The sequence below is a fragment of the Odocoileus virginianus genome, chromosome 9 (assembly GCF_023699985.2).
Source record: "Odocoileus virginianus isolate 20LAN1187 ecotype Illinois chromosome 9, Ovbor_1.2, whole genome shotgun sequence".
In the NCBI taxonomy this organism is placed as follows: Eukaryota; Metazoa; Chordata; class Mammalia; order Artiodactyla; family Cervidae; genus Odocoileus; species Odocoileus virginianus.
In genome coordinates this window covers 5,905,249-5,932,529 of record NC_069682.1, presented here as the reverse complement: position 1 = coordinate 5,932,529, position 27,281 = coordinate 5,905,249, and the positions used below count along the sequence as shown (strand labels likewise).

General features: G+C 47.2%; 1 protein-coding gene and 1 pseudogene across 1 annotated transcript in view; one reads left to right on the top strand and one right to left on the bottom strand.

The window, feature by feature from the left end:
* ISM1 (isthmin 1) overlaps positions 1–27,281 on the bottom strand; it is an 89,661-nt gene that overhangs the window by 49,399 nt on the left and 12,981 nt on the right. The window lies entirely within an intron of this gene.
* Positions 12,016–12,954, top strand: LOC110136356 (large ribosomal subunit protein eL6 pseudogene; annotated as a pseudogene).

Genomic DNA, 27,281 nt, shown 5'->3' with positions numbered 1-27,281 from the left:
CTGCAACTCAGACAGAGGCTAATAGAAGCCCTTGGGTCAAAGGTCTCTGTCTCTTCTACCTGCAAAACCTTTCCTTCCCTTGGCAACACAGAAAACTCCTACGTCTCCTTACAAACCCTGTGAAGGTACTGCCTTCTCTGTGAAGTCTTCCCTGATGCTCAGCAGAATCAGTCTCTCCTTGCTCTCTATCATTTTTGTATTTTATACATGTATGTATGTCTTCAAGTCGCTCAGTTCTGTCTGACTTTTTGCGACCCCATGGACTGTAGCCTGCAAGGCTCCTCTGTCCATGGGATTTTCCTGGCAAGAATACGGCTCCTTTTCATTGTATTTTTATACATTATTAGAACTTCATTCATTTTTTGTTCAGTGTCTGGCTAATAAAGTCACGCAAAAAGTGATTGAACTGCAAACAGCTGCACAAGGGGTAAATTACATTAGCCACATTAACTTCTTCAAGTCCATTCATCCTTAGTGAAAGTTACTCAGTCATGTCTGACTCTTTGTGACCGTGTGGACTATACAGTCCAGGGAATTCTCCAGGCCAGAATACTGGAGTGGGTAGCCATTTCCTTCTCCAGGGGATTGTCCCAAGCCTGGGATAGAGCCCAGGTCTCCCACATTGCAGGTGGATTCTTTACCAACTGAGCTATCAGGGAAGCCCCCCCAAATCAGGCTTTATTTCATGGACCTATCTGATCTTTGGGGGCTCAGTTGCTCTTCAGTTTCATCTGACTCTCTGCAACCCCATGGACTGTAGCCCACCAGGCTCCTCTGTCCATGGGATTTTTCAGGCAAGAATATTGGAGTGGGTTGCCATTTCCTCCCCTAGGGGATCTTCCCAACTCAAGGATCAAACTCGCATCTCCTGTGTGTCCTGCATAGCAGGTGGATTCTTTAGCCTCTGAGTATTTTGGCTATTTCTAAAGTTCCTCTGCCACTGTCCTAGTCCAGGCTACCATTGTCACTCTCTGCCTTTCAAGTCTCAGCTTAAATATCACCTCCAGAGACGGAGGACTTCTGCAATCATCAATGACTGTCCCTCCCCCAAGAGTTCCCTTCCATCACTCCGCTTATGTCCTTAACACTCTCTGCCACAAGACAAGGCTAGTCTATATACAAACAAAACTGGCCGATGTAGTCTTGTTGTCGGCCCCCATCAGAGCGTCAGTTCCTTGAAACGGGGCTTCTGTCTGCTGTGTCGCTTCTGTGGCTCGGCGCTTAGCCCAGAGCCTGGCACACAGTAGGACCTGACTGCTGCTGTCTGGATGGATGGATGCATGACTACGAGGACAAACAGGATTTTAACGTCTGATAGGTGAGGCATGCTTTCTTCACCCTGCGTGTCTGAAACCACAGCCAGGTCCCGGGGCGTGGGGGTCAGGAAGGTCTCCCTGACTCGGTTCTTGGCTTGATCTCCACTGGCCTGACGACCACATGTCTTGGTGCGGTCACCGGCCCCCAGGTCACGTCATGAGCCGTGCGTGGTGCCCCCCTGTGCCCAGACAAGGAATGTGGAGAGCTGCGCTGGGGGTGCCAACCGTGACAGCCGCCCGGGCGGGAGCGATTCACTGCTCTGCACCGAGTCAGCGCGGTGAGCAGCCGCCCTGGGGGAGGCCCCGGGGAGCGCAGGGTAGGGAAGCAAGGGGGTGTGGGAGGAGGGTGGGAGGGCAGAAAGGAGACGGGAAGGAGGAAGCACAGGGCCCCAGGGATGCTGTTCTTTGGCATTCACTCTGACTCTGAACACTTTCTGAACTTCCTTCTCTTCAATGTCAAATAGTTCTAAGACTATATCAATGTACATCCATACACATACTGATTCATAAATGCACAGACTTATACGTACATAAGTGTATATAAATATATATTTGTGTATATAAATATATGTATAAATATATATGTGTGTATAAATGTAAAAACATATTAATTTAATATATATACACATATGGATATATGTGCTCCCCTGGTGGCTCAGGGGTAACGAATTCATCTGCAATGCAAGAGATGCAGGAGACGTGGGTTTGATCCCTGGGTTGGGAAGGTCCCCTGGAGGAGGAAATGGCAACCTACTTCAGCATTCTTGCCTGGGAAATCCCATGGACAGAGGTGCCTGGTGGGCGACAGCCGATGGGTTGCAAAGAGTTGGACATGAGCGTGCATGCATATGGATATATGTGCTTCAATAATAATTTCTGTTTTAATTTTTACTTTAATTTTAAAATATCCTAAGTTGCCCATTCTTTCCTAACCAAGCTCAGAGAAAACCTGGTAATAATGCAGTTACCACTTTAACCTAGTGGTTCTCAAAATGTGGTCCTCGGACTGCACCATCTGGGAGCTTGTTAAAAACGCCGATTCTCAGGCCCCACCGTCACCCTGCAGAATCTGAATCTCTAGGGTGGGGCCCAGTAGTCTGTATTTTAACAAGCTCTCCCCGTGTTTCTGATGCAGGCCAACATCTGAGAAACTCAGCACAGACAAGGATCAGATGAGGAATGGGTGGCTGAGCTGCGGTTAGGAGCTGTCCTCCTGGGGTTACTTTAGCAGAGGGAATAGGTTCCAGAATATGAAGGATTCTCAAAGGGTTGGCGTACTTTTCTTAAGGGAAACGTGATCAGGTAAATAGTACAGGAGCCCCAGCTCCAGTTCGGCCTGGGGAGACCCTCTGAGCAGCCAGAGATGCCCACACAATGAGAACAGCGTGAGGGGAAGGGCAGACCCGTCGCCTTCTGGGGTCCTGAGTCAGTGATACTCGCCATGGACACAGGGGCTCAGGAGATGAAACCCGGAAGACGGAGAGCGCCCTGCACGACGAGACTCGCTGCCCACGTGCCCCGGCATCCCTGGGTCCCTGCCTCTCCTGCTCGCTCGGGCAGCGAGGTCCCAAGTGGGGCTGTGGAGCGTTTCCAGCTGATTCTCTCCCCTACACTGTGTGGGCTGGTCTTTGAACAGGTCCATGGGGTGGGGGAATGGGCTTGTGTCCCGATGGGTGACTGGGTAAACTTTTCTAGCTCAGAGGGCCCGCAGAGGATTAAACAAGGCCCAGAAGGGGGCCCCCAAGCAGGTGTAATAGAGAGAAATTGTCCATCAGCTTATGAAACATGTGGAAGAGAGATGCTGGGTTTGCAAACGGAGTCTCTTTCAGCTGAGTGCTCCACGGTGCCCCCAAGCCCTGCCACGGAAAATCCATCTGCAAGGATCAGTCAGAGACTGTGCAACTCCTAACCTGCAGTTTTCCAGATTTAAGCAATGACTCACGGGTGAAGCTGAAGAAGCAAAATCTATCCGTCCCCGACACATACACAGCAGTCACCATCTAAGCCAAATGTTCCTTCTCGAAGAACAAGCGTTCATCCACCAACTTGCACACCTGCTTCTGATTCTTCAGGGATACCTTCCAGAAAACAGATGCCTTCATCTTGGGGGTCTGAAGTCTCCATAGGCAGCACCCACTGCTGCCAGGAATCCACCCCACAAAAACACTCTTCCAACAAGCCTCGCATGCCCCGACTGGCAAGGCTTAGGTAGCAAGCAGAGCTCCACTCAGCTAACAAATTCTATTTCTCTTCCATGACAACACCATGTGTCTGATTTAAGGAGGACTCTCTCCCACCCACTCCACACCTCTGCACATAGAAGGACTGGTTTTTAGATACAGCTAAAGCCGCTTTTAACCAAATCCCTGGGGATTCAGTCCCTGAGAGCTCCAAACACCCTTCCCAGAGCCTACAGAAAAGGCACACAGTCGGCAGAAAGTTCTCCAAGTCCGTTTACACGGGCTTATGAATGGCTTCTTTCAAAACCCTGAGTTTGAAGGCAGGCTCTAAAGGGTCAGGAGACAGTTTGTTGCAAGTGGATCTGCTCCCGCTCTGACCAAAGGAAATAGTTTCTAGCTTTTCCAAAGAGAGAGGAAGCATCTTGTGCCCGGCCCGCGCTCCCTCCCTCCCTTGCACCTCGTGTGCTCTCTGCCAGACCATGATCTCAGGCCTCAAGCTCGAGGAGTAGAAGGTCCCGGTCGGGATCCTCGCCCCCGCCCCGAGTGGGATTCCGCCCATTCCAGGTCTTGAACAAAGATTCCCTGGTGCACGTTTGATCTCTTCACGCTTTGCTCTCATTAGTCCTTCACACTCTCCATTGCTTGGAAAAATACAAACAGCATGGTTCAGTTTTAAGGTTAAGAACTGACAGTCTCCATAAACACTGTTACAATAAAAGCTGATTCATCCGCTGCCAGCATTCGGCATCTGCAGGAGGGGGACGTGGAAACCCTGAGCGTCAGACAAGAGAACAAGTGCAGAGCGGCCAACTGCGGGGAGCACGGTGCCCCCACGTCCTGGCCACCAAAGGCCTCTGTGGATCTGTCTCTGGATAACTGTAGGATTACAGGGGAGGAACAGGGAAATTCAGGGAGCAGGGAGCTCAGGTATAAATTCCTGACCTATGAAAGACACAAAGCCATCAATGATCCTACCCTTGTGAGGTCGCCAAAATGAAAAGTGGTCCATGAAGAGGTTATACTGTCTTTCTCAGGATGCTGTAAGTAGGGAGAAGCAGAGGGTGAAATAGAGGGGGGCAAGGTCTTCCTTGAACTTCAGCCACCCTCAACCCTCAGTCACCCCAAATATTTAGGTGCTGAAATCACCTCATTAGCTGGGATTCATTTTAATGGTGTGTGGGCAGATGAGCGTCAGTATCCTTATTCATTTACTCATTTAGTCATGTAATTCCTGAGAGCCAATTACTCTGTGCCAAGTGCTGGGAATACAACAGAGAGGAGACAGGGACAGTCCTTGCCCCCATGGGGTTTATAGTCTCCAGCAGGGGTTCCCAAACTTTGCTCACTTCCTGATGCATGCCATTTAAATCGGGGTGTCTCGGGAGGATCCAGGTACTAGTACTTTTAAAAGACCCCTAGGGGTTATGATGCATAGTAAAGTTTGGAAACCACATAGGATTTTTAGCTGACTTGCCAGGATTGGCCTGCTCAGTGAGCGTGGAAGCCTGGCCCATGGCTCACCTCAGCGGCTCCTGCTCAGCTTGTGAAACTCCACGAGCCCAGAAGGACTGCATCCTAAGATCTTCAACGCAAGGGCAAAGTTCTCTGTAAGCTCAATCCCCTCTGAGCCCTTCCAGGGAGTTTCCTAACTAAAAGGACTGGCACATCCTCACATTCTAGTAGGGAAACTTCCTTAATCCAGACTCGAAATTTGGACACATGACCCCACACCTGATATGATAATAGTTTAATATATTCAAAAGCCAGGCCACCCCAGAAGCCCTAAGCCCTCTGGCTGCCATATTGGAAAGGTCATTTCATGGCATGAGTCCCTCCCAGCAGGTTTAAATCACCCAACGTCTTTGTTAAGGCTGAAAAAGAGAACTTGCCTCTTAAACCCTTCCCTTTTGTTCTCTCTGAGCTTTGATACTCAATTCCCCTCCAAGCAATCAATGGAAATCCATTATAGACTTTCTTGGACCTACTCCTGGATTTTCATCAATTTAGAAAGGAAACATTACATTAAGTCTTTTTTTTTTTTTCTGGAAGGCTCCAAGAATTTTTAAAAATGAGAATAAAGGAAAAGAGAAAGAAAAGCGGGATCTGCTTTGAAGTGGCGATAAACACACACAAAACAAAGCAAATGACAGATCTCAAGAAAAGAGTTCCAGGAGGAGGAGGCTGTGTCCCTGCTTCCCATGGCACCTTCTTGAGGATGAAGTGGTGCCCACTCCAACCACCGGGCCTGCCAGTTGGACAACTCAGCAGCATTCCACTATAGAGATTAAAACCAACTTTATGATTGTGGTGCAAATAATAAAGAGCCTGGCAGGATTTCCTTCCAAAATGAAAGCTCATTTATTTTCCAAGGTGTATAATTTGGTTGTAAATGTTTCCTTTGGGCCAAAACATCCCAGATTGGGTTTTTGTCTGGAACACATCGCCGCTTTGCTGGAGAAAAACGGGCTCCATGTGGTCCCTCCGCATCCGTCCGCTCAGCATGGCCTGCTCTTGCTTCACGTCCAGCCTGTGGCAGCAGCTTAGGGGGCAGAGGCAGGGATGGTGGATCACTGGGCAATAGCCTGACACTGGCTGCACCCACTCCCAAGTCCTGGTCCATCTGTGAAATGGGCTCATTCACTGCTAGCCCCCACCCAGGCCTGTTCCGCTCCCTCTCAGTTGTTGGGAGAGTGGAATAGTCTTAGGGACCTGGTTCCATGTATGAACCGACTTTTCACCCATGTCTTTGTGTCTTATTTTATTGATCTTTAAAAAAAAATCATCCTCAAAAAATCTACTCAGCAATGACTAATATTTGGATAAAAGCAAAGCCAGATTCTTTCCAGGGCTCATGGGCTGACCACACGGACTTGAGGCCAGAGTTTGGCCCACAGTGTTAAGTCAATCTCACCCAAAAGTAAACAGCTTTTTCTCCTATACAAGCAGATTAAGAGAGAACAAGATTTTCTACCACTTTCAGGTTTATCAACTCTCTTCCTGACATCATATACTTTTAACCTGCTTTTCATTTGCATCTTAACATTAAAATTCAAAGCCAGTGCTATGCTTTGTAGATGAAAATATATTTATTCCAGTTTTTTTTTCTTTTCCTCCCAAACAGCTGGTAATGCAGAACAGGGAAACATCTTGTGGGATCAAAGAGATGGCATCAAAAGTCATCATGTGACATCCCTTTAGGATATCAGAAGTTGTTCCTCTAACAGTGGGATTGGGTAAAGGAGGGGGGAAGAAGTGGGCTGAGAGAGAAAACAAGATCACCCAGGGAACAGGGGGACAGTGGCAGAAATTACAGTGCTACAGGAATCAGTTCCAGGGGTGAAGGTCAATGGCCTCACGTATTTTTTTTTTAACGTGGACCATTTTTCAAGTCTTTATTGAATTTATTACAAGATTGTTTCTATTTTAGATTTTATTTTGGCTTCAAGGCATGTGGACTTCCAGCTCCCCACCCAAGGACTGAACCCCAGCCTCCTGCACTGGAAGGCAAAGTCTCAACCACCAGACCTCCAGGGAAGTCCCAGTCTCACATAATTTGCTGAAGTCACCTGCTGGGAAGTGATGGAGCATAATTTTGATCAGCTTGAGATGCTCCTAAGATAGACCAGGAAGCAGTGTGTCAGGCAAATGGTAACAGAAAAAAATAGCTTCCAGTGATATGTAGACATCTATTAAGATAAATGATCGGCCCACTTTCAAAATTGTATCAAATTTTCTAGTTGGTCACGGCCACGTGAGTCAGTTCACAGCTACACACGCAGCAGCTCATGCTCTGCATTTTGGACAATCACCAGCTACTGGACATCAGGGGCTTCCCAGGTGGCGCTGGGGGTAAACAGCCCGCCTGCCAATGCAGAAGACATAAGAGATGCAGGCTCGATCCCTGGGTCAGGAAGACCCCCTGGAGGAGGGCATGGCAACCCACTCCAGTATTCTTGCCTGGAGAATCCCATGGACAGAGGAGCCTCGTGGACTACAGTCGATTGGGTTGCGCAGAGTTGGACACATCTGAAGGGACTTAGCATGCATGCACTCACTGGACATCAGGTCCCTAATTCAAGTGTAGCAATAAGAAGTATTCTCGAAGGAGAATGGAGTGAAGAAATGCTAGAGAATAAAGCTTTCTGCACAAAATAAAGATTCCAACATGAACGGGGCAGCCACTGTGCCTCAGGCTCCAGGTCACCACCCAGTGACTAGATAATTCCTCCCACACTTTCTGTCACTGCCATAGGCAGCATGTTGCCCACCTGCAACCGGGAAAATCAGATCCATACTGTGTTTGGAAACCACAATACTGACACATGATGAAACAGTCGTAGAGGAAATTCCGACTTTCCTTGGTGTCAGACCCACAAAAGAAAGGGATTCAAACCACGCCTGCTGCGTGAATGTCAATTTTGCACTGTGGTTAGAGGGTTTTATTCCAGGACACACACATCACACTGCGATAAAAGAGAAGCCGAGAGCCGACTGCTTTTTGAAAACTGTAATTCTTTCCTACTTCACTACCTTATGTCAATACATCTGAGCCTCTGGGGCTGTAAGTCACTTCCTGTGGTGGTCAAGTTTCATCTCCTTTAGAAGCTTTCAATCCTTTTCACAGTGCCCAGGTGCAAAGATGACTTGGCTGAAAGTCATTTTGGATTGAGAATGCTGCCCACAGAGGTCTGAACAGTGGGGCTTGAGGAATCTTTCATGTCTCAGCCCCTCTTGTAAATTACTCTTCCTCCTGCATACCCGTGCACACACACACACAACACACACACACACAACACACACACACATCAACACACACACACATCCACACACACGTCAATGCACACACATAACGCACAACACACACACGTCAACACACACAACACACATCAACACACACACAACACACACACAACACACACACAACACATACAACACACACATATCAACACACACACATCAACACACACACACCACACACACACAACACACACACGTCAACACACACACACATCAACACACACACACATCAACACACACGTCAATGCACACACAACACACACATCAACACACACACAACACATACAACACACACACATCAACACACACATGTCAACACACACACATCAACACACACGTCAACACACACACACGTCAATGCACACACATAACGCACAACACACACGTCAACACACACACACAACACACACACACATCCACACACACACATCAATGCACACACAACACACACACAACACACACACACAACACATACAACACACACATATCAACACACACATCAACACACACACATGTCAACACACACAACACACACACGTCAACACACACACACGTCAATGCACACACATAACGCACAACACATACACGGCAACACACACACAACACACACATCAACACACACACAACACACACACGTCAACACACACATGTCAACACACACAACACATACAACACACATATCAACACACACATCAACACACACACATCCACACACACACAACACATACAACACACACATATCAACACACACATGTCAACACACACACATCCACACACACACGTCAATGCACACACAACACACACATCAACACACACAACACACATCAACACACACACACATGCCACTTTCCTGACAAAAATGCCTGTGATTGCTGCCACGGCATCTGGCAAAGGGACCCGGGGTCACTAGAGCCTCCCTGACCTGTGCGGGCTGCAAGCTGCATGATGGCCTCCCTCATCTCAGGGTCAGAGGTGAATCAGGGACAGCGAGAGACACATAAAGTGATATTTAACAACATGTTTCCTGACACTGCTTTTCTTGGGTAAGTTGAAATGGTTAATCCACATAAAAACAGATCCAGACCCTCCTCCTGCCCCTGATGGTTCTTTTATTTATTTTAAAAAATCTCTTTTCAATCCCATCCTTTGTCGTGGTTAAGAAAAAAATTCAGAGTAGGACATCTATTATAGTGCAGGAGTTGGTGAATGTGAATTGTACCATTAAAAAGTCAAGTCAAATTAGGTGGTTTTACATTTAGAAGAAGAAAAGAAAAAAAAATATATGAATGGAGAAGTCCAAACTGGTCACTTCCTGCTTGCAGACCAGGCCACTCTGAGAACTCAGGGATTTAGTCAGGGCTCTGCCGCGGTCTGCCATGAGCATGTCAGTAAACCTGCTGGGTCTCAGCTTCCTCATCTATGAAATGAAAATAACAATATCCACTCCTCAAATGTGGGGAAAGCACAGCACTCTGTGACATTACAGATTTTATTGAACAAGGACTACATGCCGAGGGTTACCATATCTGCTGTGAGAAAGGAAAGAGAAGTAAGCCACCACCCTGTTCTCAAGACTGTTACTCTGAGTTGGCAGGCAGAGTGGGGAAGGGATGTGCATATTATATCATGCTCTGTTACATTGTATTATATACATGTGTGTGCTGAGTCGCTTCAGTTGTGCCTGACTCTTTGCGACCCCATGGACTATTGCCCGCCAGGCTCCTCTGTCCATGGGAATTCTCCAGGCAAGAATATTGGAGTGGGCTGCCATACCCTCCTCCAGGGTATCTTCTTGACCCAGGAATCTAACTCACATCTCTTACATCTCCGGCATTGGCAGGTGGGTTTTTTTTTTACCACTAGCACCACCTGGGAAGCCCATATTATATATATACAAACAATTATGTATATATTGATATATATACACTTATACAATCATACAATCATTATGTGGATACATATATCTATATAAATGGTTGCATTGTACAGATACAGATTAGATAGCTAGATAGATAAGTGTACATATGTAATCTTCATTTAATGGGTGTGCAATGGGTTCAGAAATGAACCCATTCTACCTCAACAGCTCACAGGAAAGTTTTTGTGGTTTGTCCAAAATTTTTGCAGCTGGAAAGAGGGAGGCAGCAGTCTCAGGCAGAGCAGAGAGGCAAAGAGCACAGGGGAGCACAAGGACCTGTAAGAGCCTGATCTGGCTGCAAATTCAGCCTGTAAAGCAAACGGCAAGAAAAACTGATTAATTCCAGATACACAGCTTCTCCATACCTGTTTTGAGGCAAGAAATGGGAGGAACCATGGGACTTCTTAAGCAAGGAGGGCAACAATTTTTAAGAAGATGAAGCTGAGTATTTACTATATTTTGATGAGCACGAGGATAGAGAAGCTAGATTTGAAAAGGAGATTGGGAAAGGAAAGACCCAGGTCACAAACCAGAGAGCAAAAGGGAGCTGTCACCACTGGGACAACAGAAATGGGCAGGGTACAATGTCCACGTGGGGGGAACATGAACCCGTCCCCTGGAATTCACACTCCGTCTGAGCATTGGATGGAACAATTGACTTGCTTCTAACAAACAGAGTAAGGCAAAAGTGATCAGAAGTCACTGTGGTTAGGTAGCAGAAACCCACGCGTTGCATCTTGCTAGCACTCGCTGGCTGTGATGAAGCCAGCTGCCGTATTTGGGCCGCCCCCTGGAGAAGCCCACGTGGCGAGGAGCTGAGGGCACCCACTGGCTAACGGCCCTGGAGAAAACAGAATCCTGCCAGTGACCCAGCCTGGAAGCCTGTCTTCCACCAGTCATGCCTGGAGATGACTACAGCCCTGCCCGATACACTGGGTCAGGCCTAGGAGAGACCCTGACCAGGAGTGTTCAATTTCCTGATGCACAGAAATTCTGAGATTATATTAAGCTGCTAAATATTGGAATAGGAGACAGATAATACAGGGAGGGAGATGCTTAACTGACCTGGGGATGGTAATAGATGCTCTCTGAAGTTAAAATCCCAGACTCAGGGCCCAAAGTTGTACATACTCATTCCACTGGGCTTTGTTGATTTTAGAAATTTCATAAAAAGAAATCTCTCCACCACCCCTTTTTTCCACTGTTTCCTAGGGCTGATTAAAGAAACATGACTTGATCTTCAACTTCAAGCAACTCAGGGGGGCATTCCAATAGAAAAACGGCAGGAAATTAATGCCATACATACCAGGCCAGGCAGATGCTTCTGAAACTGACACGTAGGTGAAACGCACCTTTCCTTTGTCCACCTTTTACCATCCTTAGATTTTGCATTGGTGTTTGCTTTTAGGGTTCTTAAAATGGGAATATATCCTTTTAACATATGATGAGTTATCCCAGAAACACATGGGGGTTAGTCACTCAGTCATGTCTGACTCTTTGTGAGCCCATGGACCATAGCCTGCCAGGCTCCTCCGTCCATAGAAATTCTCCAGGCAAGAATACTGGAGTGGGTTGCCATTCCCTTCTCCAGGGGATCTCCCTGACCCAGGGATCGAACCCAAGTCTCCTGCATTGCAGGCAGACTCTTTACCATCTGAGCCAGCAGGGAAGAAACACATGAGTGGCACCAAAATACCTGAATGACAGCTAAAAACCTTGGCCAAGGGATTGCTAAGAAATCTCATTATCTCTTCATTTATGTTTTTGTTGTTGTTGTTGTTTTTTAAAAAGACTTTTTGGCTCTTTCCCATCTTGCAAGATGGCGGGTGAAAAGGCTGAGAAGCCAGATACTAAGGAGAAAAAACCTGGAGCCAAGAAGGCTGATGCTGTCAACAAGGCTAAAAAGGTGAAAGTGGTGAAGAAAGTTAAGAAGGGGAAGCCCCACTGCAGCCGAAACCCTGTCCTGGTCAGAGGAATTGGCAGATATTCCCGATCAGCCATGTTCTCCAGAAAGGCCCTGTACAAGAGAAAGTATTCAGCAGCTAAATCCCAGGTCGAAAAGAAAAAGAAGGTTCGGGTTCTTGCTACTGTCACAAAACCAGTTGGTGGCGACAAGAATGGTGGTACCCAAGTGGTCAAACTTCGCAAAATGCCTCGGTATTACCCTACTGAAGATGTGCCTCGGAAACTGTTGAGTCACAGCAAGAAACCGTTCAGTAAGCACGCGAGGAAGCTGCGTGCCAGCATCACTCCTGCGACCGTTCTGATCATCCTCACGGGCCGCCACAGAGGCAAGAGGGTCACTTTCCTGAAGCAGCTGGGCAGTGGCTTGCTACTTGTGACTGGGCCTCTATCCCCCAATTGAGTTCCTCTGCGTAGAACACACCAGAAATTTGTCATTGCCACCTCCACCAAAATCGATATCAGTGGTGTGAAAATCCCAGAACATCTCACTGACACTTACTTCAAGAAGAAGAAGCTGCGTAATCCAAGACACCAGGAGGGTGAGATCTTCGACACAGAGAGAGAGAAATAGGAGATCACAGAGCAGCGCAAGGTTGATCAGAAAGCTGTGGACTCACAAATTCTGCGAAGAATCAAAGCTGTCCCTCATCTCCAGGGCTACCTCCGCTCTGTGTTTGCTCTCACAAATGGAATTTACCCTCACAAAGTAGTATTCTGAACTTCTTGCAAAGAACCTAATTAAATAACTTGTCCATTAAAAAAAAATAAAATAAAAAGACTTTTTGATGTGGACCATTTTTTAAAAAGTCTTTATTGAATTTGTTACAATATTGCTTCTGTTTTATGTTTTGATTTTTGGGTCGCAAGACGTGTGGGAATCTAAGCTCCTCGAGCAGGGATCGAATCTGCTACACCTCAACCTTTGGAAGGTGAAGTCATCACCACTGGACCACTAGGGAAGTCCCTTTTCATTTAGGTTTGAATTATGGATGTATTTAGAAAAGTTAATATCATGCCTATGCACTAAGAAATAAACCTCAATACGAAACCTTTTAATTACTTTGGTATGAAATATAATTATTTGCAGGTTAAATTCTTTTCATCTGCCTTCTTGCTGTGAGAAAAAGAAATTACAGAGCTATCTTGCCACATACTTTGTAGAACCTGAAGATATGTTATGTACAAATAAGTAACCACACTCTTTTTAGCAGCTAAGGCTGGTCTTCGCACATGGATCTTCCTTGGCAGTGGAAACAGACTCTGTATTTGAACTTGACACCCAGCAAGATCTGTGGTCCCCTCAGTGCTGAGAGTGAGCTGTTCTGAATCCCCTCCGGCTCTTGTGGGCGTTCCAGCCTTTGAAAGTGCGAGAGGATCTTTGCCTTTAGTCTAGGACTGAGGCCAGTTTTCTCTGTGCTTGAGTTTACCTCGCCTGTCTGTGAGTGAAGGAAGAGGGCAAAGAATCCTGTTCGTGTTTGCTCATGTGCCTGAGCCTGTGCAGTCGCTCCACTCGTGTCCGACTCTCTGCAAGCCCATGGACTGGAGCCCGCCAGGCTCCTCTGTGCACGGGAGTCTCCAGGCAAGAATACTGGGGATCCTCTAGGGGATCTTCCCAACCCAGGAATCGAATCTGTCTCTCCTGCGTCTCCTGCAACGCAACGCACTGTGCTTGTTCTGAAGTGTTCCCGTTTAAACCTGGCTAACGGGGCCTCTCTCTCACTTGTGGCTAGATTAGCACCAACTCTGATGCAGCTGTGGTAACAGATAAACTTTCCCTTCTCAAACACTGGGAGCACTGGGGCTTCTGTCATTCCACTAAAGCAAACATAATATCTAGCTAGGTGAGAAAGTAAGTCCATCTTTCCTTCAAACACTGGGATACTTCAGGGAAAGTGCACCTGCTACTCTTAATGCACAAATATTGTGAATTTCTAAGTCCTTCTTCCCTATCAGATGGGTTATAACAAGCCCTACCCAGCCTGTGGTTTGCTGATCAGTATCCGGGTAAATATTCACAGTGCAAGTAGTTGCTGAAGGGTGATAAACGTGACTTTCAAATTCTGGACATGCTTAATTTCCTCCCTGGGCTTTGGTGCTGGGGAAAGACTGGCCTTCCCCAGGGGCCAAGGGGCGAGGGGCGAGGCAGGAAGAAGGCAAACTGATGAATGCACAGGCCCAGGTGTGCTCCCGGAGGTGCAGGCACCGAGTTCTGAGAGAGAAGCCACCATGAGCAATGAGGCAGAGAAGGCCAGCTGTCCAACAGCAGGGGCCGCTGCTCCCCAGTGGAGGCAGCCCCCAGCCCCGGCCCGGGAATGCATTTTCCAGCCACCTTGACACAAGTATGATTGATGTGTGCAGAAGCGATGCGTGTCCCTTCTGAGCTGAGACTGTTAAGAAGACACCAGAGCCTCTATCAGCTCTTCTCCCTAGTTTTCAAATTCAATGTGATCTTCACTCCACTATCAGATTCTCCCCATCCTTCAGCCTTCTCTTCTTCTGTTTATTCAACACATATTCTATTACTGTAACTATTCCTCTGCAACCCCCGTCCCTCAACTCTCCTTGCTCCTTCACTCCCTCTGATCTATTTACCGGCAAAAGTTCAGTTCTGGTTGAATCCAAGGATTCAACTTCTCTAGGTTAGTACACAAGCAGATGGGTGATGGGAAAAATTAAATATCCTGATGTGAAAACATTGCTGCACTTTGGATTCATGCTCTCAGACCCCTAATGAGCAATTAGGACTGTACCAATGTCCACTGCCCTTTCCTCAGAAGCTCGCCTTCTCCAGTGTTCAAGATGGACTGTTTTGTATCTTCTTTCTCCAAACTTTCCACTCATTGTCCTCATTGCATATTCATTGAGGGAATGAGGTCGTCCCTCAGATGGTCACGCTCATGCCCCCACCACTAGACCTGCACATGTAGCTCACCGTCTCCCCCGTCCGGGAATGACCATCCCTGCTTCGGTCAGAGGCCAGTTCCCACGTTCACACTCTCCCCTTCTCAAGGAATTTAGTTCCCAGTCCTTGCCTCTCCGTCTGGCATCATTAATTTCTCCCTTTCTATTGGCTTGGTCTCATCAGCATCAAAGATGCCCTGGGATCTCCAATCTTGAAACAAGTGAACCAAAAACTCCTCCTTCAGTCCCATATTGGCATGCTTCCCCTTCATAGCAAAACTTATCTAAGACTTACTTTTAGATTCCGTTTCTACTTCCTCACTTCCCACATGCTCCTTTATCCTGGAGTTGTCGTGCAGTCGCTCAGTCATGTCCGACTCTTTGCGACCCCACGCTCTGCAGCATGCCAGGCTTCCCTGTCCTTCACCATTTCCTGGAGCTTGCTCACACTCATGTCCATTGGGTCGGTGGTGCCATCATCCAGAAGAGGCTCCCTCTGTTCCCACACTGCCTCTGAAACAGCTCCATCAAGGCCACCAGTCATGGCCACACTGCCATGGGCACCTCCGTGTCCTCATCTTTGCTCCGACGGAAGCATTCAACAGGAGGTCTCTTGCTTGAAGTCACTTTCCTCCCTCGATTTCTGTGACACAACCCTTGGTTTTCCTCCTACCACTTTGGTCATGATGTTCCTGACTCAGCTCCTGGCCAGTTTGAGCCCTTTCCTGATCATCATCTTCATTTAGATATCCACCGACAGCTCAAATGTCGCATGTCCAACACAGGTCTACTGACATGGACACCACACCCCCCACACCCCCATAAAACCAGAAGTTACCTGGGACTCTGAAGTCTAGTCCATCAGCAGATCCTGTTAGCTTTGTGTCAGAACTGTGTCTTGCATGCATTAGCCGCCCACTCTGCTCTATCCAGGCCCATGTCCCCTCCTCTCTTGCCTGGATTATTTTATGATGAAACCTTCTGACATGTCTGTACCCTTCCTTCCAATTCTCCACAAAGCAGACAGAGCCATCACTCAAAATCTCTTTCATGCTTCCTTTCTTGCTAAGCTCAAAAGAATAGCCAGATTCTCCACCATGACCCACAGGGCCCTGCCTTCTTCTACAAGTTCAGAAACCACTTCTCCCTTATACAGGGTTCTTCGGTCTCTTTTCTGCCCCTCAGCCAAGCTGAAGTCTTTCCCATCTCCAAGCTTCAGCACTTGTCATTTTACCTGCCTGACGGCTCTCCCCACCGGGAACAGAAGCTTGTTCTCCATCAATCTCCAGCATGTGCTGCAACCCCTGCATACCAGCGGCACTCAATATGTGGGTCCTGAATGAGTGAATGGAACTGGGGAGCCCTTATTCTGTGGGTGGGTCATGTCCTACACTTACATGTATGTTATTTCATCTACCTGACTGCTCCCTGAAAGTCTCTTAAATAAGAAACACAGTTCATGTTCACTTAGTTTCCTTTCAACCCCCCTTGACAAACAGCAGCTGTAACATCACAGGGCTGAGGCACTTGAAATGGACATCAGCCCCAATTATCTTTGGCAAAGAAAAACTATGAGACCTCTCAGGGTGCTCAGAAATGGGTTCATGCGGCTTCGTGAAACACGATTGACTTGAGGGTCAGTCATCTTGGAAGAAGTAGTAAGGAATTGGGCAAGTCCTTTCGTTTCTCCGGGTTTTTGATCCCTCGTGTCTAAAAAAAGATGTTGGGACTCGGTTTTCAAGGTTTCTCACCAACAGCGAAACTCTAGGATTTCATCTGCAGCCTGCCTTCTAAGCAGAGAGCCTCACTGTGGTTGTGGGGATGGTGTTGAGCTGGAGAAGCCTGTTCAGCCCAGTGAGCAGGGCGCTGGGCACGCACGCACCCGCGTGCAGTGACCCTCGTATGCACGGGCACTTGTCATGTGCCCGGGTATCCTGGCAACACAAAAAGCATCCTCCTCGTGTTGTTGGACGGGGACAGAACCTTCCAGGGGCACGCTGTAGCAATTCCCTGCCAGCATCCAGCTTTCCTTGGGTCTCAAGAGAAAAGCTGCTGGTGATCCCCCAAGGTCACTCCAGGCGGAACACTTGGGCTTTTGTGGACACTGAGTTTTTCTTCGAAAGGGAGTTTGTGTAGCCTTCAGGCAGCTCCCGGCATCCAGGCGGGCTCCACAGCACTGGCGATTTCCACAGCCCTCCTTCCATTCCCCATCATAAGCGGCACGCAGAACCCCGACCTGAAAGAACAATGGACACCCCCTGGAGCCGTCCAAGTGAAGTAAATTGAGTTAATGGCTTGAGCCATCCAGGAGCAACCATTCAGTACCAGAGAAAAAATGCGTCTCCTTCATTAGAAGCTGGCTCTTTGAAGCTACGATTCTGTTTTTCCCTGTGTTCACAGCCTCACTTTCTGTTCACGGTAGGAAGATGAATTGTGCCCATCCTGGCCCCACGGCACGTGTGCCCCTTACTCGGGGCCACATCGCTCTGTAATTGAGTTCCCTGGTCACTTTCCTTCTCTCACTCCCCCTTTCCCGATCTATGAACAAACGTAAGGCCCAGGACGTGGATGTGCACGTTAGGGCTATTCCAGAGCCTCGCGCTGGGCAGAGGACACGCAGACTGGAGCGTGTGGCGTGGCGCCCACGTGGGATGGCTCTTCCAGGGGTGAGGCCAGTGGGTGCCTTCCAGGGAGCCTGGCTCTCACAGCCCCACCTGCAGTTCAACACGACAGTCGCTTTCTTGGGATTCCCCGGCCTCTCCGAATATTTCCAGTATCTTCTAGTCGATGCTTACTCCCGTTTACAGGTGAGATCTCCTTTCCAACGTGTCTTTGGCATTGAGTGTTTGGTCTCTGTCAAAGTCTCAGCAGGAAGATCACATCTGTTTCCCCCAGGTGCTGTGACTTCCTAAGCGTGCCGGCTGAGCAAACTGGAAAGCAGAGGTTCTGTCTAGTTGCTAGCTCTTTTCCAGCCAAGTGTGGTGCGTTGCACTTTTCAAGAGTAATGGATTAAACAGGAGGGGACGCTCCGAGCCAGGGGTGACTTGGCCACTCTTTAGAATGCTGTATCCTCTGTGGACTGATTTCCCTGCTGTAATAAGTGATCACACATTGGAAGGATCATTTTGGATGGTTCCATTCAGGCTGGTAATGTTGATTGCAGATGCTTCAGTCTCCGCCACCTGGAGAAAGACTCCAAGTCAAGCCAAAGGCATCCTTTACATTATAAGTCATTTCACGAGTATGCTAGGGAATAGTTTCCCTCTTAGAAAGGGAATAAGGTGCTTCATTTTCTGGGAATCATACAAAACAACTCAGTTCTTTCCTCGCCCAGTTCTACTGTCTGTAAATGCTAACAACTGCCTGAGATTTCCACATCAGGGCTATGTAAAGAAATGCTGTCCATGTGGATATTGGGGAACCGCACAGAACCAATCCAGGAGCTTAGATTGACCTCAGTCCTTTAAAAATGTTTACTCCATAAAGGATAACTCCAAACAAGTTAGTGAATAATGGGACATTATTTGCCTGACTTGGGTGATGTGGCCCTCTCATTTGAGGCAGATCTCCTCTCAATGACTTTCCGAAGACCTTGCAGAGCCTAGGGAAAGGGTTGGAGCATAAACATATAACCTGATGAGTCAAAAAAGGTCACCATATTGAATAGAAGGTTCTCAGACCAATGGTTAGACCCTGAGGAGTGTTTAAGCACACGTAACCACAGTGATGGAATGCCCATCTTGCAGTGCTCTCAAAGATATTCTTTTAAAAATATTTTAAGTTATTGCCTCGCTTTATTGTACATGGTGTCCTATAAAGAAGATATATGTCCGCAATCGAGCTTTGAAAGGGGACCACGGGGCCAGTTCCATCTAAAGGGGATGAAGTCAAGCAGTAAATTTACTGGTCACTCTTTTCACATGGACTGTATCTTAGCCAGCAGTTGGTCTTTGATGTCATGACAATAGCACTGGGCCACGGAGGCAGAGCAGGATCCCCCCTGACGCTGAAACTTGTCCACACTCATTAAAGCTTGGAGAGCAGCCTGCAGGGCAGGATACACCAAGGAGAACAGGGAGTGGACTCTGGCCTGCTGGTTGCCTTTCCCAGTGAAAGAAGGCCATCTCTCCTATACTATCTACCCTGCCTGCTGCCTTCGGTACTGTATTTTTAAAAATTAATTAACTAATTTTTATTTTTAGCCACACAGCACGGCTTATAGAATCTTAGTTCCCCTGCCAGGGATCAAACCTGGGCCTTTGTCAGTGAAGGCATGGAGTCCTAACCACTGGCCAACCAGGGAATTCCCTCTTCACTGTATTTTTAACTGAAGGATGATATCCATATAGAGAAATGCATGTCTATAACTATACAGCTCAGTGAGATTTCTCAAATTGAACACAGCCATGCAGCCAACACTCAGATCAAGAGACAATATTACCAGCAGCCAGATGCCCCCTTGTGTCCCCTTAATAAGGACAGCTGGTGTTTTCCCTGTTCCAACAGCATAGATTAGCTTTTCCTGGTCATTTAACAGAATTATCTTGCATGCATGCTTTTGTGACTGGCTTCTTTTGCATGACACTACGTTTGTGAAGTTGTACATGTTGTGCGTAGCTGTTTGCTCCTTCCCAATGTGTGTGCTTACTGCCTTATTATCCATCCTGCTGTGGATCGGTACTTTGCGTATTTCCAGTTTGGGGCTATTTTAACTAGTGCTGCCATGAGCATTCTTTTTTAGGTTTTTGAGTCCACAGATGAATACATTTCTGTGGGGAATATACCCAGGATGGGATTGCTGGGTCAGAGGGTACATATATATTCTGTCTTGGTAGCTACTCTGGAAAAACAGTTTTCCAAAGTGTTCCCATCTGTTTGTATTCCCTATAGGTGTTCCACATTCTTGCCAACAGTCTTTGGTTTTTGTTTCCATTTTGCCATCCTGTGAGATAATATAGTGATTTCATACTTCTAGCGGTCGTACTTTATTTTTTAAAGTTTTGTTTGTTTTTCTATTGAAGCCATCAACCTAGTCAGTGCTCAATTCTGTGACAATCACAAAGTTATTAAGCTATTAAGATCACTGACATGAGACTGGTCCCAAACCAACGTTTGGGGAGCAAAGAGAGAAGGGAGACGGCACCACAGAACATATCCAAAGTGTGAGACAAGTTCTGTCAGAAGCAAAGCAGAACAAAGGATGAAATTCACTGGGGGTACAGGGCTGTCAGAGACATGGGAAGGATGACAGAGAAAGACCTAGAATCATGGTGGCCCACAAGCTGGTTAGACATTAGCAGTGTAATGATACAACCAGAAAAATAAGGATGATACTCCTCTCAACTATGGGAAACATTCAAAAATTCCCAACCACTCGCTCCTCAGAAGACCTTGAGGAAAAGGACTTTGTGATACACCAAGAAAAGAGAAAAGTCTGATTAGTCACAAGGAAGAGATTCTGGCCAGAAACTGTGATTGGAAAGCAGAATATACAGCTTGGAGCGCTTGCAAAACTGTCCATGTGCCTGCTTCTCTCGTTATGTCTGAGAAAGGAAGGCAGGAAAGGGACACCCTACAAAGGTGTTGCCGGCCTCGGTTGTTAAAGCCCATGGGTGATGAATAGCACACTGTGGGCACAGTCCTACCCCTGCCACGGAACACACCGTTTTTAAGCAGTGAAGCTGCACAAGAGAGACCACGGAGAAGGAAGATGGAAAGAGAGAAGTGTATGTCTCTCGACTCAGAAACCACTTTTGGTGGAGTCCAGTAGGGACTGAGCAACCCGTGGCCTTTCTGGGTCTGGTTTCTCAGAGGCAGGATCCTGTAGGCCCCATTCCCTGGTGGCTCAGGGCTAAAGAATCTGCCTGCAGTGCAGGAATCACAGGTTCAATCCCTGGGTTGGGAAGACCCCCTGGAGAAGGGAATGACTACCCACTCCAGTGTTCATGCCTGGAGAATCCCATGGACAGAAGAGCCTGGTGGGCTACAGTCCATGGGGTCGCAAAGAGTCAGGCATGACTGAGCGACTAAAACTTTCGCCTTTTCTTTCTTCCCCTCGGTCGATTACCAGCCCAAAGCCAGGTTGAGCAGCTCCACAACACAGCCTTGGGTAATGGTTGGGTCCCACTGGAAAGGTTCGGCACATCCATCCAGCATCTGTTTTGTGGCATGTGGACGTGGCTGCGGTCAGAAGTCACTGTTGTTGTTCAGTTACTAAGTAGTATCTGATTCTTTGAGCCCCCGTGGACTGTAGCCCACCAGGCTCCTCTGTTCATGGACTTCTCCAGGCAAGAATACTGGAGCGGGTTGCCATTCCTTTCTCCAGGGGATCTTCCTGACCCAGGGATCGAACCTGCGTCTCTTCCATCGGCAGGCGGATTCTTTACCACTGAGCCATCTGGGAAGGCCAGGGTGGGAAGGCCTGTTTAACCATAAGACCAGCTCTTTCCCAGCCTTTTCTCCCTAGCTGCCCCTGCTCTTTCCTTTCCTTCTCCCACGTGAGAGATGCCAGCAGGAGTAACCTTTCTAGGAGCATCACTGATTGACATGAGGCAGAATACGCGTCAGCACGTGGAGCCAGCCTGGACTGCCTCCCTTCTGTGATGCATTTCCCTCCACGCAATGTGCTCAGGACAATCAGACATTAAACCCTGATTTCATGGCCCTGCTCTGCCATTGCTTCCTCAGCTGCAAAACAGGGGAGAGTCTTCATTGGGCTGCTGTGAAAATTAAAGGTGGGTACACACACAAAGCTGTTATTTATTCTGCTCTTGGCACGGAATGAATGCTCAAGCTTAGCGTTTACATCACTATCAGCATCATTATCACCATGTTTGAAAATAAAGTTTAAAAATCAGTATAATAACCCCCCTAGGATGTCTATTTTTATTTATTTTTTTTTAGTCTACTTTTAGATAAGGAAAATGAAATGCATGGAGTTGAAGTGACTTGTCCAAGGATGGTCCTTTCAGTGTTATAACCTCCCATGGACACCACTTTTACTATCCCATTTACTGAACAGGACACTGAAGCATAGAGAAGTGTGAGACTTTTGCTGAAGGCACACACATGAGAAGCAGAGGAAGAATTGAAACAAATCCAAAGCCTTTGGCCACTCTGTTGGGCTTCGTGATGAGTTTTGGCCAACAGAATGCTAACAGATGTGATCTAGGCAAAGGCTGGAGTGTACTTGTCCTTTGGGCTTGCCTCTGCCTTTCTGTGATTTTTCATCACCATGAGAGGAGTGCAGAACAGGTAGCCTGCTAGTTGTGGAAGTTCGGGAGATGCAGGAAGAAACCCAGACCCAAGCCTTAGCCTGGAGTCCAGCCTGCCTAGATCTACTGAGCCCCAGCAACCCACAGACCCACAAGCATGAGAATACATACTTGTTGTTACAGGCCACTGAGGTTTGGGGTAGTTTGTTGTGATGCTCAATTGGGCAATAGCTAAATTATACCTGATCTGTCCTGAGTGCTTCTGGGGACTTGCAACTTGCAAGAAAAGCATGCCTCTTGACCAGAGAGTCTTAATCTGTAATGAGCATGTGATTCACCTGGGGCCCTGATTAAACTGTAGTTCCTGGTTCAGTCATTCTGGGTGGGGCCTGAGATTCATATTTTCTAGTGAGCTCCCAGGAGACACTGTTGCCGCTGCTCCGTGAAGCACACTATGGGTGCCAGTGTGGAGAAATCACCCCGAGCTTCTCACCCGCACCTGCAGGTCACGACTGCTCCACGTCCCTTGGGGCAGTGGACAGGCCACCTTACGTGGCAGTAAAGAATAGCCCTTGCACTCTAGCAAAAATCCTCTGTGGGTTTCTAAGAGTCATCACTCTACTCATGTCCAGCGTGGCCAGAGAGTCAGCTCATGTTAACATTCCTGCAGCCTTTTGCCAGGGCTAAGGATTAGAAACACTTAATGAGATCTCCCCTTTGGAATTTTTGTCCTTCCTGAAATTTGAAGATTTCCAGCAATAAACCTGGCTTCCAGTTCGTTTTGGGCTCATAACCAATACCAGATTTCCAAGCCACAATGTAATTGAGTCTCCAGGCAGGAGATACAAATCTATTTCTGGTTCTGTTAACTTCCAGTCAGGCAGGGCATCAGGACAAGAAGATGAAGGGAACATCAAACGGCAGCTTATAGTGGAAGTCAAGTCTCCTGCTAGGAGACTTTTCCAACTGGTTCTTGTCCAGCAGCTATTTCTTTCTACCACCACTTTCTACAGCTATTTCTTTCTACTACCACCAGCAAGCATGATCACCTGGAGGATTGAGCCCCCTGAAACTCTTGATTTGGAGAATCCTGAAAAGGTAGGAGAATTTTTTCCAAGGAAACAGTATCTTCTCCCGTTCCTTCAGTTTTCCATAATATATTATGGATTATACACCAGCGTATTAGTTGTAGGAAGACACAATACTGAAACAAAACTTGCAAATTCTCTCATTTTCTAACAGTGTCCTGGGTTTTACAGACCCTAAACATGTTCTGTGAGTGCCTCTAAAAGATCGCCACAATTTCATTTTTATTTATTTTTTTATTACTTTTAGGGGAGCATGGGACAAATTGGAATATCAGGATTGACATATATATTACACTGATTGTGTGTGTGCCAAGTCGCTTCAGTCGTGTCTGACTCTTTGTAACGCTATGGACTGTAGCCCACCAGGTTCCTCTGTCCATGGCAATTCTCCAGGCAAGAATACTAGAGTGGGTTGTCACGCTCTCCTCCAGGGGATCTCCTCAACCCAGGGACTGAAACCTCATCTCTTACATCTCCTGCATTAGTGGGCGAGTTTTTTACCACTAGTGCCAAGTGGGAAGCTTTTATATATATATATATATATATATATATATATAAACTACAATGTGTAAAACACAGCTAGTGGAAACCTGCTATAAAGCAAGGAAGCTCACCTTGGTGCTCTGTGATGACATAGAGGGCTGGGATGGGGAAGGGTGGGAAGGAGACCCAAGACGGAGGGGATATTCACATACGTACAGCTTATTCACTTTGTTGGACAGCAGAAACTAACAGTACATTGTAATGCAGTTATATTCCCTCAAAAAAGTTAAATAAAAGATTGCCACAATTTTAAGTAAGCTAAACATATACCCAGCTAGTCTGCCTCTAAGAATTCACACAAGAGAAATGAAAGCATATGCTCAGAATGCAAGAACTTACACACAAACACTCGTAGCCTCCTTACTTTAATAGGACCGAGTTGGAAACATCTAAATGTGCTTCACTGGGTGAATGGAAAAGCGTATTGCATATGCACACCATGGAATACCAACTGGCAATAAAAGGACCAAACTCTTATGCACCAAACAACATGGATGCATCCCAGAGTCGTCATGGTGAGCAAAAGAGCTCCCCATGCTATACATTCTGTACGAATCTGCTTATGTAAAACTCTAGGGAATGTAAAAACTGATCCATGGTGACAGAAGGCAGGTCAGTGGTGGAGGTTCCTGAGGAATGAGGGAGGAATCCCCAAGGAATACAAAGAAGGTTTTGGAGATGGTAGTTTATTCATTCATCATCTTGATGGTGGCAATGGTTTCACAGGTGTCAACCCCTGTTCACTTTGAATACACACAGCTCATTGTATGCCAACTACACCTTAATAAAACTGTATTTTTAAAAAATAATTACACAACTGCCATTTTCCTCCTTCTTGTCTGCTCATCACATCGGGTGGCTGGAAGCCAAGGCATGTGCTTCGTTTCATTGGCTTTGGCATGGATGCTCTCTCTCGATGCTGGTGGAGTAAGGTAGCACCTGGGTGACCCATGACATCATTTCCAGCTCCCTCCCAGCATGCTTCATATAGATTCTAGCCACACCTTGTTATTTTCAAAAATAGAGATGAGGTGTACAGCAGGAAGCAGCCTCTTGAATTCACAGTCGACATGCCTTTTCCCGGGTCACTTATGCACATCTGGGGTTGAGGTGCTCCAGACTGTGAGTCTGGCAGCCCAGAGCCCCAGACACAAAGCTGAAATTCTCCTGCTCCTTTGGCCCTGCAGTGTGGTTCCTTCCGGGGAGTGGGGCCCATGAGTGCTGCTCTCTGATGGAGGTGTATCAGCTGGAAACAGTGCTCTGTGTGAGATGACTTGGTTTCCTAAGGTGTGCCTGGGTCATTGAACAGGAAGGAGTAGTGACTCTGGTGTTTTCACTCCCACTCAGTTTACAGTAACAACTTTCCAGTGACACATGCTGGTCTGTGCCTGGGGAGTTTGCGCAGAGCTACATTCATCCAGGAACCCTGACGACTACCTTTCTTAGGTGTTAGAAGGTGCTCTCATACACCCTTGAGGGCTTCCCACCATCTCTCATCCTCCCACCTAAAATAGCAAACAAGTGCGGGACGAGGCTCTCCGAGGAAAACAGGCATCTCTTTATATACGAGCCATTCATAGGCTCTGCCTAAGCCTGACCTTTCCCATTCCTACCATTTTGGAATTCCGCTCTTCCCAGCTGCTCTGGGAGGGGATGGCATGGTTTGATTCTGTTGCTGCCACCGTGCATCCCTTTCTGAGGTGAACGGACTTCAACCTGTTGACAGCAGCGAGAAACAGCAGGCGCCTCACGGCAACTCCACCCTGTCCATCTTCCTGCACCTGAAGAAATGGCCAGTGATCCCACGGCTGAGGTTTGGGGGCTTTGTTTAGTTTAGTTTCTTCCAGAAGCAAACCCTGAGACAAAGAGCAAGTGGTCCTTGGGAGATATCCCTGGGAAGCTATGGTAGGAGAAAGGGAAAGAGAGTGGGGAAGGGGAAGAGCCACAAGGTTGTATGATCAAGTCAGTGACCAGGGTGGGCAGTGAGGGCTTTTCCAAAGAGGAACACTGCACACTAGCGTGTCTCTTTTCTTCGCATCGCACTCTACCCAACATTTGCACTGATGCACCACAGAAGGAAAGAAATTAAGCTTTATATCTTATATGTCTAAGGCTTCTTATGACGTTCTTATAGAAAAGGAGTGCAGACAAGGTTTAAATAAAATGCAAAAGTTTTATTCTTTTTCAAAGTTTTTTCTTTTTCAGTAACACACTCCCTTGCTGTTTCTTCAACCTCATTGCATTCAATCCTGGGAACTAAACTGACATCCCAGTCCCAGCCCTTAAATAATCTGCCTTTTGAGGAATGAGTACAGACAGAGAGGTGCCCTTAGCTGTCACTGAAGAAACAGGCTTCATCACTACCCTTTTCATTGTAAATCATAGAATCTTGAGCCAACGTCTGCAGAAGATAGATGTCCTCAGACAGAAGAGAAATAAGAGGATCACATAGACCATCAAAACACTGTAAAATTAGATCAGTGAAGACAAGTTAAAAAACTGAGATAATCAAATGTGGAGAAGAACTACTGAATAATAACCTTCAAGTCCTGCACGAGATGTTTCTTGAAAAGGGAACAAACGGTGGGAAAAGAAGAGCACACATGGGAGTAAGACCTATCAAAAAAGACTTAGAGGACACACCAGAGAAGAAAATATGTGGCCACTGACGACCGCAAAAAAGTACTTGTATGGGCTTCCAGATCAACATGGCAGAGGAGAAGGACGTGTACTCATCTCCTCCTGCGAGAGCACCAAAATTGCAACTAGCTGTTGCACAACCGTCAATAGGAGGATGCTGGAACCCACCAAAAAAAAGATACTCCACATGCAAAGACAAAGAAGAAGCCTCAGCAAGACAGTAGGGGGGGTGCAATCACAATAAAATCAAATCCTATACCCACCAGGAGAAGGCAACGGCACCCCACTCCAGTACTCTTGCCTCAAAAATCCCATGGACGGAGGAGCCAGGTAGGCTGTAGTCCATGGGGTCGCTAAGAGTCAGACACGACTGAGCGACTTCACTTTCACTTTTCACTTTCATGCATTGGAGAAGGAAATGGCAACCCACTCCAGTGTTCTTGCCTGGAGAATCCCAGGGACGGCGGAGCCTGGTGGGCTGCCGTCTATGGGATCGCACAGAGTTGGACATGACTGAAGCGACTTAGCAGCAGCACCAGCTATACCCGCCAGGTGGGCAAACCACAGATTAGAGAATAATAATATCAAAGATGTTCTTGCACTGTTGTGACATTCTGAACCCCATGTCAGGCTTCCCAGCTGGACAAAGGGACTGGGAATCCCCAGGGAATCTGGCCTTGAGGGCCAGCAGGGTTTTGATTACAGGCCTTCCAGAGGGC